This window comes from Xenopus tropicalis, chromosome 4 (assembly GCF_000004195.4).
Source record: "Xenopus tropicalis strain Nigerian chromosome 4, UCB_Xtro_10.0, whole genome shotgun sequence".
Taxonomy (NCBI): Eukaryota; Metazoa; Chordata; class Amphibia; order Anura; family Pipidae; genus Xenopus; species Xenopus tropicalis.
In genome coordinates, this window is record NC_030680.2 from 32,399,716 (window position 1) to 32,415,505 (window position 15,790).

Genomic DNA, 15,790 nt, shown 5'->3' on the forward strand with positions numbered 1-15,790 from the left:
AGTATAAAAATATCAGTATCATTTAACTAACATCTAGCTTTAGCTAATCAGTGGGATTTAAATGACCACACAGCCCCGTATCTGCGTGTATAAGCAATCAGCCAAAAGAAAGCAAATAAAATACACTTAAAACATTAAATGAACTTAATATAATACAAAACTTACACACACAACTAATTGTAGCCCTGGACATTACTGCAACCCTGGATATTAGTCTACCCAAGACTCTTATGAAAGCATATATTACAATTACAAAAGTTTTGAAAAAAAATGGTAATTTAAGCATATGACAAAGTTTCCAATTAAAACATTCTTAAAAAATATTGAAAATATGTCATGTCTAGGCAGTGTATAAATAATGATAAATAGTACAGAAACTGCTTTGTGACATTAGGAAGGAATCTCTGGTACAGTACGGAAGCTCAGTAGTGATAAGCAAATCTGTCTCGTTTTGAAAATTTGTGAATCTTTCAAAAGATTCACAAAGTGGCGAAAGATTTGCGAAATTGCGAAAATGCTGCGTGTCAAAAAAAAATAGCTGTACGTGGCAAAAAAGACGTGCGCAACGATTGAGTTATGTATAGTGGAGTGACTGGTTGTGCTGTGGGTTACGTGTAATAGAGAGAATAGTTTGGCCGTGGGTGAGATCTAGTGGAGTGGCTGGTTGTGCTATAGGTTAAATACATTTGAGAGACTGGTTTGGATGTTGGTTGGTTTAACTGAGAAACCTTTTGGGCTGAAGGTGATGTATAGTGGAGTGACGGGTTGTGCTGTGGGTTAGGTGTATTGGAGGGACTGGTTGTGCTGTGGTTTAAATTAAGTTAAGTGACTGGTTGTGCTATTGGTTGGGTCCGTATAAATGACCGGTCATGATGTTGATAGGTGCAACTGAGTGACTGATTGGGCTGTGAGTGACAGCTAATGGAGTGACTGGTTGTGGTTTGGTTAGCTATAATGGAGAGAATAGTTTGGCAGTTTGTATAATCTAGTAGAGTGATTCTTGGGCTATAGGTTATATCAATTTGAGTGGCTGGTTATGATGTTGGTAAGTGCAACTAAGAGACTGATTGGGATGTGGGTAGATGTATAGTGGAGTGACTTGTTGTGCTGAGTGTTGTATGTTGTATAGGTGACTGGTTGTGCTGTGGGTTAGATCTAGTGGAGTGTGAGTTAGGTGTATTAGAGAGCCTGGTTGTGGTGTGGGTTTGGTATAATTGAGAGAATAGTTTGGCTGTGGGTGAGATCTAGAATGATGGGGATTTGGCGGATGCATTCTGGAATGGCTTGTTGTGGTGTGGTTTAGGTGTATTTAAGAGACTTGTGGCGGTGTGTATTACATTTAGTTGAATGTCTGGTTGTGCTGTGGGTGAGCTACAGTTCAGTAACTGCTTATAATGTTTAATTCACTAACACAAATAACCAGTACTAGCTGTGTATAATACAATTTCCACTGAGCACATGGTGTCTATCACCATCATGTTGGTTATAATGTTTGTAGGTGAAACTGCAAGGCAGACTGATTGGGCTGTGTGTTATGAATAGTGGAATGACTGGGTGTTTTTTGGTTAGGTTTATTTGAGGTGTGGCTTGAGTTAGGTGTAACTGAGATACTTGTGGGGATGTTTGTGAGATTTAGTTGCGTGTCTGGTTTGAGTGAGTGTTTATGCTGTTCTTAGGTACAATTTGTGTTGTGGTGTGGCTTAGGTATAATTGAGAAAATGGTTGTGAGGTGCATGATATTTACTTGAATGTCTCGTGCTATGGGTCAGGCATATTTGTGTGACTGGTTGTGGTATGTGTGAGGTACAAATGAGAAATGGTTAGTATGTGGGTGAGATGTAGTGGAGTGACTGGTTGTGCTATGGGTTAGGTTAAATTGAGTGCCTGTTTATAATGTTAGTAGGTTCAGTTGTGAGACCGATTGGGCTGTGGGTGAGCAATAGAGGAATAAATGGTTGTGCTGTTAGTTAGGTATATTTGAGAGACTTTGAATTTGAGATGTTTGTTTGTGGTGTGGGTTAGGTTTCATTGAGAGAATGGTTGGGCGGTGGGTATAGTATATTGGAGTGACTGGTTGTGTTATGGGTTAGGTACATTTGAGTTACTGTTTATGATGTTGGTAGTTGTATTTGAGTGACTGGTTATGCTGTGAGTTATGTCGATTGGATTAACTGGTTGTGCTGTGGTTTAGGCATTTTTGAGAAACTAATGTTGGTGTATTTGATTGACTAGTTATGATTTTGGTAAGTACAACTGATAGACTGATAAATGATAAATAGTGGAGTGACTGGATGTGCTGTGGGTTATGTATAATTAAAATACTGGTTGAGGAGAGGGTGACATCTAGTGGACCAACTGTGCTGCTGATGAGGTACATTCGAAAGACTCTTTGTGCTGTGGGTTAGGTATTACTGAGAGAATGGATGTTCTATGGCAGTGCTGTCCAACTGGCGGCCCTCGACCCCCCTCTGTGTGGCCCCCCACCTGTCTGGCTGCTTTGATGGCTTACCTTTTATGTAAGCATTAAATGGTATCAGTACTGTGATTAACTGCCCCCCCTGCATGGTTCACACCTCAGATTCAGGCTGTAACCCCCTGTATTGTTTAAAAATGTAATCCCCTGTGTTGTTCACACCTTTTAATCCCTGCATTGTTCACCCCCTGCAGTGTTCACACCTCAGGCTCAGGCTGTAATCACCCACATTGTTCCCCTGTTCACACCTCAGACTGTAGGAACAGTAGAAACCCACAAATAAACCCTGCACACTACAAAAAGAACATATACTGAGGTGGTACTGCAATGAAAAAGTTTTTTAATATATATTTATTGTGCAGACTGTAGGAGCAGTGCCAGCATTGTGTCACTATAGGCTGCCTGTGTGTGCCATACATAGGGCAGGCAGAGTATGGCACACACAGGCAACATAGGACAGGCAGAGTATGGAACACACAGGCAGGGTAGGGCAGGCAGAGTATGGCACACACAGGCAGCATAGGGCAGGCAGAGTATGGCACACACAGGCAGCATAGGGCAGGCAGAGTATGGCACACACAGGCAGGGTAGGGAAGGCAGAGTATGGTAGGTTTTTGCTGTACTACAACCATTAATATGGGTATGGTCATGTGATAACAGGGGTTTGGTTTCAAGTGGGTGTAGTTTAAAAGGGGGAGTGGTCAAAACTGGCTTAAATTATCGGCCCTCCACCACGTAGGCCGGAAAAATTCCGGCCCTCGGTACCCCAGAAGTTGGAGAGCACTGTTCTATGGAATAGATCTCGTGGAGTGACCTGTTATGCTGTGGGTTTTGTATATTTTTGGTTGTGGTGTGGGTTAGATACATTTGAGTTTTTGATTTGACTGCTTGTGCTGTGGTTAAGATACAGGGATTGACTGGTTGAGCTGTTGGTGAGGCACAACTGAGAAGACTGATTGTGCTGTGGGTAAGGGTTAGTGGAGTGACTTTTTTATCTGTGGGTGAAGAAGATGTAGGAGAATGCTTCTTGCTGTGCTCTGAGTTAGATACATTCAGAAGAACAACTAAGGTTTTGCTCAGTGTGAAGTACATTTGAGAGCCTGATGGTGTTGTAGGTTAGGTTATTTTAAATTTGTGGTTGGGCTGTGGGTGAGATACACGTGAGACACAGATTGTACTGTGGGTGAGGTACATACGAGAGACTTTTGGGCTTTGGGTGAGGTACATTTAAGGAACTGGCTGTGCATGAAGAACAACTGATGGTTGTGCTAAAGGTGAAATAGTGGAGAGACTGGTTGTGTTGTAGGTGAGGTAGATATGAGAGACTGGTTGTGTTGTAGGTGAGGTAGATATGAGAGACTGGTTGTGTCGTAGGTGAGGTAGATATGAGAGACTGGTTGTGTCGTAGGTGAGGTAGATATGAGAGACTGGTTGCTGTGTGAGAGGAACAGCTGAGTGACTGGTTGTGCTGTTGGTAATATACCAGTAAGAGACAGGTGGTACTGAGTAAGGGACAGGCAAGAGGTTATTGCTTGGGAAGCTTTTTTTACATATTGTGCCATCAGTGCCTTAGTTTCCTCCTAGTTTACTTCATTTTATCACATGTGCTGTGACTCGGTGCATTTTATTTTCGTTAATTGCACAGTTAGCGAGCGAGTGGCGCCATATACAATTTAATCATGCCCATGTCATCTCCAGGCCCTGATTTTTTCCAGTAGTTAGAAACAAATCCTGCCATGGTAGCAGTGTTTCATGGCAATTGTTTAAGTGGCCTGTTTGTCTTTATACTGTGAATATAACATCACCCGTAGTTATTGAGCCAATGTACAGGTGCTCCAAGTGTGCAGAAATACAACTAAATCCACTTTATAGAAACTGCCTGGAAGGATGTGTATTTGTGTGCAAAAATCATTGTTTGTTGTGTTGCCCTGGGATTGGAAGTAGGAGATTTTGTGGCCCAACTTACAGGGAAGACTCTTCCTACACAAGCCAATAGGAGCAGTCGTACAATCAGAATAAAATGACTCCATGACAAAGAACTGCCGACATGGCTGCCAGAAGAGGGATTCTGACTGAGAAGAAAAGTTCACTGTATTGTTTGGGCTACAAAAACCTGAAGTGCCAAGATATCCGAGTAACACGCACGCCAGAAAATGCTTGAAGAGCTGGAATGGAACAGACCTTGTGATTCTGATCTCTATACAAATCCACTATACTGTTGAGTCGTTTTGGCAAATAAATTGTTATGATACAATTTGTTTTAATTTGTTTTTATTTTTACTCAAACAAGGTTCAATTTTTCCCCTCACTGCCCCAAAATAGGACTAGAAGTCATAGCTTAGATCAGGAATCCTCCATATATTATTTACAGTGGGGATGGAGGGGATAATATCACGGTCACTACTGGCCAGCTGTAAGGTAATACAGGACTCATGTTTGTTATAAACACACAGAAACAGATTGTGTATGTGTAATGGCGCTTGTGACGCCTTAAAGGAGAATGCAAGTCAAAATTTAAAAAGCATACTGCCCAATAGTCCTCCTATTGTTTAGTAAAAACGCCACACTTTTGGCTCACCTAATCAAATATTTACTCAGTCACACTTAATTCACATTTTCTAGAACAGGCAGCCATCTCTAAAAAGGTATTCTTCCTTCCTTTCCCTCCTTGCTTCATACTGCACATGTGTTTCATTCCCCCCCCCCTGCCAGATCCGTTCTGATTGGCTGGTGGGCATGTGTAGCTCAGAACAGGAGACAGGATCAAGTTACACACATGTGCATTGTTACTGGAGGCTGCAGCCTACAGGAAGGGGAGAGAGATTTCAGTGATGTCACTGTAGGCTTCACACTGCTGTAGGCTTCCAGCACCATATCTCAGAGAAGCAAGCAGGGATCTGGGAATTTAGATATGCAGTAAGTACGTAAAAAGAATGCCTTTAGACTTACTTTTAATTTATATTAACTTTTCCTTGTCCTTTAAGACCTCATTGCCAAGTCTAAAGCAGAAGAGGGCACTTTTGAGTATTCTATTGAACCCTTGCTAGTTACACCTGAATAGCTCAAGGTACACTGGCCAATAGAGGTAGCTGATTCATTCAAATAAAAAATCCAGTTGGCTAAGTACTGCCCCCTACAGGGGTGTACGTGTGGTCAAAACCTCTGTGCCATATGAGAACAAGTCCATTCTAGGGGCTGATTGCAGATAGTTTCTATTTACCCCATGCTTGCCTAGGTGTTGCCCCTGCATTCACCCTACAGTTCAGCGGCTCCCTGGCTGCCATGCTGCAGTGCCTGTAGGTTTTTGGATTGCCGTGTTTAATAGGCAGTGCCTTTAGGTTTTTGGTTGCCGTGTTTAATAGGTATTTCTCCATGCCTGCTAATGTACTTGTCCATGTATTGCTTTCCAGGTCAGAAGAAGAGCAGATCAATAATATCATGGACAAGCTTTTCGTCCTGTTTGGAGTGGAAATCCTTAAGAAAATACCTGGTCGAGTTTCCACAGAGGTGGATGCCCGGTGTGTACCATGCTGTTCCTCTGTGCTGCTTTTTCCTGGATTTTATCAATATTAAAACTTAGTTTGGGTTATTTTTGTGTATAGTTGTATGTGAAATACAAGAAGGTACAAGTTAAGAGTTTCTGCAGACATTCTGTATAGGCAAATTCACATTATGACAAAGATCTATAGTATCCCCTGTACAAGGTCAGGACATGTTAAAGCTGGAGACTTACTCCCAACTGTTCATGTGTCTGACTTTATACCGCTTCACTTTGGCCAGGAGACCGACTCCTTGTTTTTTGGAAGGGGATTATAGCACAATAGGAGGGCTGGGAGTTGAAGAAAGAATGTGACCAGCCAGCTCAAGACCGCAGCAGTCATGGCACACTAGATGTGCCCTATTGAAATGGTGGTTACAAATAACGTAGGTAATAAATGCAGAATCTACAGGGAAAAAAGTTGGACTTTTGGTTGCATGCATTGTACGCCATAAACTGAACCATCATTTGCAGATGTTAATTGCTTAGCAAGCCAGTGGTTTGAAATCTATAACCATACAGGGGGCAATATTCCCTGCTGACTCAGTGAGCAGGTCAATTGCCTGTGTATAGGATCAAATGATGGCCCCCCAAATTATATCTGGTCAGGCTGGAAAATGCTACCAGGTGAGGACTGAATAAGGCCATAGATGCAGACTTACACTGATGGGCTGTACAGGCACCACATGTGATCGGATCCTTGGATGGACTAGCCAACTAGCTGTACATTTTGTTTGTATCCTGCATTTTCACTGGATCAGATTTCTAAAAGTAGAAGCAAAATATTGGGTGGGCAGCCCCCAGTGAATATAAGCACCTATCTGATACCCCAGGCTGGTTCCCCTGGTCGCTAAAATCTGACTGCCCTGGGCACCTGTGTAGGGGCACAATATTGTCATGTTCTTATTCTTTCAGGATCTTCTCTGTTCCGGGTGCACAGGCTCAGTAGCAGCAGTGATGCTACAGGGGGCCAGGCCTTGTTTCGGAGGCATGGAGGGGCCCGACACATAGCAACTGCAAGCCCTATCCAACTACTCCTCCATTCCCCACAACTTGCTTTGGGACAGGAGAGTGCCCAGAGAGGGGGATATTCTCTACAGCTATAGTTAAAGCAGACATTGCGGTCTGGGCCTCCCTGTCCCCTGGTGACCACTGTCTGCTTTCTCTATAGTTATGCCATTGCTCAGTAAAGTGAAAAAGGGTACGTAGAAGCTAAAAGCTGGCTTTTTGCCGGTCTGTGGTGCTCTTACAGAAGTACGCTGGGCCGGTGCACATTTCAGCAACCAGGAGTACTGGCCTGGGGTGTCAGGCAGCCCCCAGTAATTTTTAATTGCTTATCTAACATTTAGCACCCCCAGTGATTTATAGAGCTTTAATGTTAATTCCTACTTCCTATCAGTCGGACAAAATGTCTCTGTACATTGATCCCAGCTGTACTTTGCTCCAGTCCAGAGATCAGCTGAGCTGAACATGGCTATCCCAGCAGTACCAGAGAGCAGTTCTATATATTTTTGTGCTGCTGTTTGTGATCCTGACATCCTTTTGTTTGCACAGGCTATCTTTCGATAAAGATGGAATGGTGAAGCGTGCAAAGCGCCTTATAGCTCTCTACAAGGAAGCTGGAATTGATAAAGAGAGGATCCTGATCAAGCTTTCTTCAACATGGGAGGGAATCCAAGCTGGCAAGTAAGAAAACCATTTGGAATTGACATTTGGAATTTCTAATTGCTGTAGTCCTTTGTAATTAAATGCCCTTTGCCTTTCTCAAAGGAGTGTAGGGCAGGGGTGCAAAGTGCAAAAAATTGCACCCTGTCCTGCACATCTCTGAGTTTCCACAGGCCTTTGCCCCCCATAGTGCAGTGCTGCCTGTGTTTGAGGTAAGGGGAAGCAAATAGGCATACCCCCACCATCCCCTAACTTATGCAGCCCACAATGTACTGCCTGGCAACAGTTACCAGTTGTGATTTAGTTTTGATTGTTCTAGTGCATCATTTGGAGATTCTCTATATGTTCTCTGAGAAATACAGTTTATTCTTTACAAGACTAAATGATGCAAGTAACCTGTTTTCCATGGCGCCTCCTGCAGGATTCTTGAGGAAGAATATGGCATTCACTGCAACATGACCCTGCTGTTCTCCTTTGCCCAGGCAGTGGCATGTGCTGAGGCTGGCGTTACACTCATTTCTCCATTCGTGGGTAGGATATTGGACTGGCATGTAGCAAACTCTGATAAGAAGAGCTACGAGCCTTCAGAAGATCCAGGTATTTACCCAGTGTTTCTAACATTACAATAAAAATTTGCTTTAAACTTCAGTAAACTTTTAGGATCCAAGATTGCTTTGTCTGTATTACTGCCTGGTTTGTAGTCACAACAGTTTACTTATCCTGTGTGCCATAAGCCTCTATAAGAGACTGTCATTGGAATAAACCTAGAATCTTTCAGGTTTCAGAAAGATATGATAAAATATTTTTAAATAAAAGCTCCAGTTAAATGTTCTAGTTTAAAACCCTACCAGAGAATGAGAGCAAACAATGTGATTTTTCTTTAGGTGTAAAAAGTGTTGCCAAAATCTACAACTACTACAAAAAATTTGGCTACAAAACCATTGTGATGGGGGCATCCTTTAGGAACACCGGCGAAATCAAAGCTCTGACTGGATGTGATTATCTCACCATCCTCCCCCAACTGCTCGGTGAGCTGGCCAAAGACAGCAGCAAACTCACCCCCAGTGCTTACAGTCAAAGAGGGTAAGTTTGATCCCTTTGCTCCTTCTTCTGCAATCACAGAATGATTGCATGGAAATTAGCGCTGTTAAAGTTGAAATAGCCCTAAAGGGTTTCTGTGCAACATGTCACTAAGTACTTCTGTGGATCTATAAGGGCAGTAAGGTTCTGTGAGCTGGTCTCCCATGTGAAAGGGAATTTGTGCGCAAGCACGGATATAATTATGTACAAGACTTAGATACGTTATAAAGTGGCACAGAGAGTAACCAAATGTGTAGCACTAATAAAATACAACTGTCCCACAAACTATGCTTCTAACAGAAATTGCAAGCCAATGTGGTCTCTTAGCAATGGGTATGTTTTTTTTTTTTGAGTGCCATTATTGTCATTATTTCACATTTAGTTATGTATTGTATTGATTTGTAGCCCAGGCAAGTAACCTAGAGAAAGTGCACTTGGGAGGAAAAAGATTTCCGGTGGCTGCAAACGAACACCAAATGGCAGTGGAGAAACTGTCCAATGGGATCAGGAAATTTGCCATTGATGCTATTAAGTTGGAGAAGATGTTAAAGGTCAGTAATGAACTGTGTATTTATGTTTTTGTATTGTTTTTTTTCTACAAAGTTGCTGCCAAGGCTCCTTACCCACTGCAGTATTTGCCAGTTTCATTGAATCTGTCTGGAAGGTTACAAGGAGAATACGTTCTAATGAGCCATTTCATCTTGGCATAGAGTGCAACCATGACCAAGTGTTAATGCACAATGGCTTCCTGCTTGGCACCTCTAACAGAAAGTCTTTGTGCCAGAGACTCTAATTTAATTTGCTGCTGTTCCAAGGAATTAAAGCAAACATGCATACAGTTCAACCAATCTCAGGCCTGCATGTTCCTGAGCCTATCCCTCCCTGAGCTTATGGCTTTCCTGATGTTGGTGATGGGAATTGGCTCTGACTTTCCACTTCACCTGTTTTATTGTTGAAAATGACTTTACATTTGCAAAAGTGTTCTGCAAAGAAACCACACGCAGGGTGGAAGGCACTTAAGTCTCCTGCTTTATCCGATATAATGTAAATGTACATTTACTGCATTTAAATGAAGGCACATACAAATAATGTAAAGGGGAACACAAGAAGCAGCACAGTAATTATGTATTATACAGACGGGGCAGACACTGGACAATTTCAAAGAAATTTCAGAGATACAATTCCCGCTCCTGTGTGACATTGCTAGGTTAGAGGGTTACTGCAGTGACCAGAAGGAGGTTGATTTATATGAGATTACTCAGGGCTACAAGATAATCCCACCACTTCTGTTTTCAAATAGTGGATTTTCAAAAGCATGTTATTATAATCTGTTTGAAAAGACTGCTAATTTCTATACAGCTATGATTTTCCCTCACAAATGGATGATAATATACCCTACTTTGGAAATCCAGTATTTCTAAACAAGGCAGGGTTCTCTGAATTCATAGCAAATGTATCAGAGGGGATTTCCAAGTGTCCATGACTTTGATTGGTCCAACCTAATATTGGGGTACTAATGTCCAGGCATCTCTGTACTTGGTACCGCTGCATTAGCAAAATCCTCTAATCTATGGTCTGTGTCCCCGTCAGTGAGCAGATGTACCTTGAAGACATTAGTGAGTGAGCTTTAATGTGGAAATTTGGACCAGTCAAAAGCCTAGTGCCACCATACATACATATGCATTCATCTACTATATGGATATAGCTTCAGAGGATTTTGCTAATGCAGCGGTACCAAGTACAGAGATGCCTGGACATTAGTACCCCAATATTAGGTTGGACCCATCAAAGTCATGGACACTTGGAAATCCCCTCTGATACATTTGCTATGAATTCAGAGAACCCTGCCTTGTTTAGAAATACTGGATTTCCAAAGTAGGGTATATTATCATCCATTTGTGAGGGAAAATCATAGCTGTATAGAAATTAGCAGTCTTTTCAAACAGATTATAATAACATGTTTTTGAAAATCCACTATTTGAAAACAGAAGTGGTGGGATTATCTTGTAGCCCTGAGTAATCTCATATAAATCAACCTCCTTCTGGTCACTGCAGTAACCCTCTAACCTAGCAATGGCACACAGGAGCGGGAATTGTATCTCTGAAATTTCTTTGAAATTGTCCAGTGTCTGCCCCGTCTGTATAATACATAATTACTGTGCTGCTTCTTGTGTTCCCCTTTACATTATTTGTATGTGCCTTCATTTAAATGCAGTAAATGTACATTTACATTATATCGGATAAAGCAGGAGACTTAAGTGCCTTCCACCCTGCGTGTGGTTTTCTTTGGCAGAACACTTTTGCAAATGTAAAGTCATTTTCAACAATAAAACAGGTGAAGTGGAAAGTCAGAGCCAATTCCCATCACCAACATCAGGAAAGCCATAAGCTCAGGGAGGGATAGGCTCAGGAACATGCAGGCCTGAGATTGGTTGAACTGTATGCATGTTTGCTTTAATTCCTTGGAACAGCAGCAAATTAAATTAGAGTCTCTGGCACAAAGACTTTCTGTTAGAGGTGCCAAGCAGGAAGCCATTGTGCATTAACACTTGGTCATGGTTGCACTCTATGCCAAGATGAAATGGCTCATTAGAACGTATTCTCCTTGTAACCTTCCAGACAGATTCAATGAAACTGGCAAATACTGCAGTGGGTAAGGAGCCTTGGCAGCAACTTTGTAGAAAAAAAACAAATACAAAAACATAAATACACAGTTCATTACTGACCTTTAACATCTTCTCCAACTTAATAGCATCAATGGCAAATTTCCTGATCCCATTGGACAGTTTCTCCACTGCCATTTGGTGTTCGTTGTGCAGCCACCGGAAATCTTTTTCCTCCCAAGTGCACTTTCTCTAGGTTACTTGCCTGGGCTACAAATCAATACAATACATAACTAAATGTGAAATAATGACAATAATGGCACTCAAAAAAAAAAAACATACCCATTGCTAAGAGACCACATTGGCTTGCAATTTCTGTTAGAAGCATAGTTTGTGGGACAGTTGTATTTTATTAGTGCTACACATTTGGTTACTCTCTGTGCCACTTTATAACGTATCTAAGTCTTGTACATAATTATATCCGTGCTTGCGCACAAATTCCCTTTCACATGGGAGACCAGCTCACAGAACCTTACTGCCCTTATAGATCCACAGAAGTACTTAGTGACATGTTGCACAGAAACCCTTTAGGCTATTTCACTGTAACAGCGCTATTTCCATGCAATCATTCTGTGATTGCAGAGAAGGAGCAAAGGGATCAAACTTACCCTCTTTGACTGTAAGCACTGGGGTGAGTTTGCTGCTGTCTTTGGCCAGCTCACCGAGCAGTTTGGGGGAGATGGTGAGATAATCACATCCAGTCAGAGCTTTGATTTCGCCGGTGTTCCTAAAGGATGCCCCCATCACAATGGTTTTGTAGCCAAATTTTTTGTAGTAGTTGTAGATTTTGGCAACACTTTTTACACCTAAAGAAAAATCACATTGTTTGCTCTCATTCTCTGGTAGGGTTTTAAACTAGAACATTTAACTGGAGCTTTTATTTAAAAATATTTTATCATATCTTTCTGAAACCTGAAAGATTCTAGGTTTATTCCAATGACAGTCTCTTATAGAGGCTTATGGCACACAGGATAAGTAAACTGTTGTGACTACAAACCAGGCAGTAATACAGACAAAGCAATCTTGGATCCTAAAAGTTTACTGAAGTTTAAAGCAAATTTTTATTGTAATGTTAGAAACACTGGGTAAATACCTGGATCTTCTGAAGGCTCGTAGCTCTTCTTATCAGAGTTTGCTACATGCCAGTCCAGTATCCTACCCACGAATGGAGAAAAGAGTGTAACGCCAGCCTCAGCACATGCCACTGCCTGGGCAAAGGAGAACAGCAGGGTCATGTTGCAGTGAATGCCATATTCTTCCTCAAGAATCCTGCAGGAGGCGCCATGGAAAACAGGTTACTTGCATCATTTAGTCTTGTAAAGAATAAACTGTATTTCTCAGAGAACATATAGAGAATCTCCAAATGATGCACTAGAACAATCAAAACTAAATCACAACTGGTAACTGTTGCCAGGCAGTACATTGTGGGCTGCATAAGTTAGGGGATGGTGGGGGTATGCCTATTTGCTTCCCCTTACCTCAAACACAGGCAGCACTGCACTATGGGGGGCAAAGGCCTGTGGAAACTCAGAGATGTGCAGGACAGGGTGCAATTTTTTTGCACTTTGCACCCCTGCCCTACACTCCTTTGAGAAAGGCAAAGGGCATTTAATTACAAAGGACTACAGCAATTAGAAATTCCAAATGTCAATTCCAAATGGTTTTCTTACTTGCCAGCTTGGATTCCCTCCCATGTTGAAGAAAGCTTGATCAGGATCCTCTCTTTATCAATTCCAGCTTCCTTGTAGAGAGCTATAAGGCGCTTTGCACGCTTCACCATTCCATCTTTATCGAAAGATAGCCTGTGCAAACAAAAGGATGTCAGGATCACAAACAGCAGCACAAAAATATATAGAACTGCTCTCTGGTACTGCTGGGATAGCCATGTTCAGCTCAGCTGATCTCTGGACTGGAGCAAAGTACAGCTGGAATCAATGTACAGAGACATTTTGTCCGACTGATAGGAAGTAGGAATTAACATTAAAGCTCTATAAATCACTGGGGGTGCTAAATGTTAGATAAGCAATTAAAAATTACTGGGGGCTGCCTGACACCCCAGGCCAGTACTCCTGGTTGCTGAAATGTGCACCGGCCCAGCGTACTTCTGTAAGAGCACCACAGACCGGCAAAAAGCCAGCTTTTAGCTTCTACGTACCCTTTTTCACTTTACTGAGCAATGGCATAACTATAGAGAAAGCAGACTGTGGTCACCAGGGGACAGGGGGCCCAGACTGCAATGTCTGCTTTAACTATAGCTGTAGAGAATATCCCCCTCTCTGGGCACTCTCCTGTCCCAAAGCAAGTTGTGGGGAATGGAGGAGTAGCTGGATAGGGCTTGCAGTTGCTATGTGTCGGGCCCCTCCATGCCTCCGAAACAAGGCCTGGCCCCCTGTAGCATCACTGCTGCTACTGAGCCTGTGCACCCGGAACAGAGAAGATCCTGAAAGAATAAGAACATGACAATATTGTGCCCCTACACAGGTGCCCAGGGCAGTCAGATTTTAGCGACCAGGGGAACCAGCCTGGGGTATCAGATAGGTGCTTATATTCACTGGGGGCTGCCCACCCAATATTTTGCTTCTACTTTTAGAAATCTGATCCAGTGAAAATGCAGGATACAAACAAAATGTACAGCTAGTTGGCTAGTCCAGCCAAGGATCCGATCACATGTGGTGCCTGTACAGCCCATCAGTGTAAGTCTGCATCTATGGCCTTATTCAGTCCTCACCTGGTAGCATTTTCCAGCCTGACCAGATATAATTTGGGGGGCCATCATTTGATCCTATACACAGGCAATTGACCTGCTCACTGAGTCAGCAGGGAATATTGCCCCCTGTATGGTTATAGATTTCAAACCACTGGCTTGCTAAGCAATTAACATCTGCAAATGATGGTTCAGTTTATGGCGTACAATGCATGCAACCAAAAGTCCAACTTTTTCCCTGTAGATTCTGCATTTATTACCTACGTTATTTGTAACCACCATTTCAATAGGGCACATCTAGTGTGCCATGACTGCTGCGGTCTTGAGCTGGCTGGTCACATTCTTTCTTCAACTCCCAGCCCTCCTATTGTGCTATAATCCCCTTCCAAAAAACAAGGAGTCGGTCTCCTGGCCAAAGTGAAGCGGTATAAAGTCAGACACATGAACAGTTGGGAGTAAGTCTCCAGCTTTAACATGTCCTGACCTTGTACAGGGGATACTATAGATCTTTGTCATAATGTGAATTTGCCTATACAGAATGTCTGCAGAAACTCTTAACTTGTACCTTCTTGTATTTCACATACAACTATACACAAAAATAACCCAAACTAAGTTTTAATATTGATAAAATCCAGGAAAAAGCAGCACAGAGGAACAGCATGGTACACACCGGGCATCCACATCTGTGGAAACTCGACCAGGTATTTTCTTAAGGATTTCCACTCCAAACAGGACGAAAAGCTTGTCCATGATATTATTGATCTGCTCTTCTTCTGACCTGGAAAGCAATACATGGACAAGTACATTAGCAGGCATGGAGAAATACCTATTAAACACGGCAACCAAAAACCTAAAGGCACTGCCTATTAAACACGGCAATCCAAAAACCTACAGGCACTGCAGCATGGCAGCCAGGGAGCCGCTGAACTGTAGGGTGAATGCAGGGGCAACACCTAGGCAAGCATGGGGTAAATAGAAACTATCTGCAATCAGCCCCTAGAATGGACTTGTTCTCATATGGCACAGAGGTTTTGACCACACGTACACCCCTGTAGGGGGCAGTACTTGGCCAACTGGATTTTTATTTGAATGAATCAGCTGCCTCTATTGGCCAGTGTACCTTGAGCTATTCAGGTGTAACTAGCAAGGGTTCAATAGAATACTCAAAAGTGCCCTCTTCTGCTTTAGACTTGGCAATGAGGTCTTAAAGGACAAGGAAAAGGTTAATATAAATTAAAAGTAAGTCTAAAGGCATTCTTTTTACGTACTTACTGCATATCTAAATTCCCAGATCCCTGCTTGCTTCTCTGAGATATGGTGCTGGCAGCCTACAGCAGTGTGAAGCCTACAGTGACATCACTGAAATCTCTCTCCCCTTCCTGTAGGCTGCAGCCTCCAGTAACAATGCACATGTGTGTAACTTGATCCTGTCTCCTGTTCTGAGCTACACATGCCCACCAGCCAATCAGAACGGATCTGGCAGGGGGGGGGAGGGAATGAAACACATGTGCAGTATGAAGCAAGGAGGGAAAGGAAGGAAGAATACCTTTTTAGAGATGGCTGCCTGTTCTAGAAAATGTGAATTAAGTGTGACTGAGTAAATATTTGATTAGGTGAGCCAAAAGTGTGGCGTTTTTACTAAACAATAGGAGGACTATTGGGCAGTA

General features: G+C 42.5%; 2 pseudogenes; one reads left to right on the forward strand and one right to left on the reverse strand.

Annotated features, from left to right (window-relative positions):
* Positions 1-5,823: 5,823 nt before the first annotated feature.
* On the forward strand, positions 5,824-9,712 carry LOC108644521 (annotated as a pseudogene).
* Positions 9,713-11,239: 1,527 nt separating this feature from the next.
* LOC101733583 lies at positions 11,240-14,964 on the reverse strand (annotated as a pseudogene).
* Positions 14,965-15,790: the final 826 nt, after the last annotated feature.